Below are 1808 nucleotides of genomic sequence, written 5' to 3' on the forward strand. Positions count from 1 at the left end.
CAAGGTTCTTTCTGAAATTGTGTGATCATCACATGGACAATGATCTACAAATACCAATCACATAGAATTTGGTTTGCTACATTGCATTAGCTCATCCATGTCTAGCTACTGCAGCACAAACCTCTTTTCTGGCATGTCCTAATTCCATCATATACTCTCACAGCTTAAGCTATGTGATCACTTTCACTCCAGCTGAGCGACAAAAGCTGGAAAATTTGGGGGTTTCTGTATTATCTTTTATCTTATGTGAAAGAGGAAAGTGATTTGATAAAACTGTGATAGCAACGCTAAACATGAGAGAGTATTAATGAGTATTGATAAGACTAATGGCATTGCATGTAGCAGGTAATCAAGGGAGTAAGGAAAGGGAAGGTCATCAAAATTGTCTCAAACTCCATGGGCAGGAATAACCAACTGTGAGAGACAAATGAATAAGTTATATTCCATTTCCTCTTTCTTTCCTCATGTTACTCCAAGGCACTCCTATGCTGCCTCTTATGGAAACTGAGAGTATTTTAGGGAGGCTGGGGTGTTAGAAGCAGTGTTTTGTGGCAATGAGTTACTGCCTATTTTCTGCAACTACAATTTAATGGGTTTGTAAGTAAGACAACGTTTTTTATCCATGACTTGAAGCTCATGCAGTCATTGACTCCCTACAATGTTGATGTCTTCTTTACTTTCTTTTTCAGGTAAAGTTGTGTCACCTCTGCTTGTAAAGGCAATGGGTGGAGTCAATCACTCTGCTGTGTCTGAGTTTGTGTTCCTGGGACTCTCTAATTCATGGGAAATCCAGCTTCTTCTTTTCCTTTTTTCATCTGTGTTCTATGTGGTGAGCCTCATAGAAAACCTACTCATTGTGTTCTCTGTGAGCTCTGACCCTAACTTGCACTCCCCCATGTACTTTCTGTTGGCCAACCTCTCCCTTCTTGATGTGGGGGTTTGCTTGATTACAGCCACCAAAGTGATTTATGACATTCTCAGAAAACTTAAAGCCATCTCTTTATTCATGCTACTGGGGGCACAGAAATGGTGCTGCTCATTGCCATGGCCTTTGACAGATATGTTGCCATATGTAAGCCTCTCTACTACCTGGCCATCATGAGCCCACAAATGTGCATTTTGATTTTGGCTGCCTCCTGGGTCCTTGGCATCATCCATTCAGTGGCCCAATTGGCTTCCGTTGTAGACTTGCCCTTCTGTGGTCCCAATGCATTGGACAGCTTTTACTGTGACCTCCCCCAACTCATTAAACTTGCTTGCACAGAGACCTACAGGCTAGAGTTCATGGTCACAGCCTACAGTGGACTCATCTCTGTGGTTTCCTTCTTCATCCTGATTATTTCTTATGTCTTCATTCTGGTCACTGTTTGGAAACACTCCTCGGGTGGTTTATCCAAGGCCCTCTCCACTTTGTCAGCTCACGTCACTGTGGTGGTTTTGTTCTTTGGGCCATTAATCTTCTTCTACACCTGGCCCTTCCCCTCATCACAGCTGGACAAGTTTTTTGCTATCTTTGGTGCAGTTTCACTCTTTTTCTGAGTCCAGCCATCTATACACTCAGGAACAAGGAGATGAAGGCGTGAATGAAGAAACTCTGCCATCAGCTTGTGAGTTACAGGAAGATATCTTAAATACTCTAAGATAAAAGACATTAGCTCTGCCCTAAATGACAACAGAAAAAAATAATGTCATTGGAATTTTAGATCTCTATTAATTTTATGTGCTGGTTATGTTTAGGTACTTATCATGCTGCTGTGCATCTCTAGAACTGTAATTAATAAGGATAAAGAGCTCTAACTTTGTAGCTT

At 41.5% G+C, this 1808-nt stretch overlaps 1 pseudogene; it reads left to right on the forward strand.

The window, feature by feature from the left end:
* Positions 1–721: 721 nt before the first annotated feature.
* Positions 722–1539, forward strand: LOC100738283 (annotated as a pseudogene).
* The last annotated feature ends 269 nt before the right edge of the window (positions 1540–1808 follow it).

Source organism: Sus scrofa, unplaced genomic scaffold (genome assembly GCF_000003025.6).
Source record: "Sus scrofa isolate TJ Tabasco breed Duroc unplaced genomic scaffold, Sscrofa11.1 Contig740, whole genome shotgun sequence".
Taxonomy (NCBI): Eukaryota; Metazoa; Chordata; class Mammalia; order Artiodactyla; family Suidae; genus Sus; species Sus scrofa.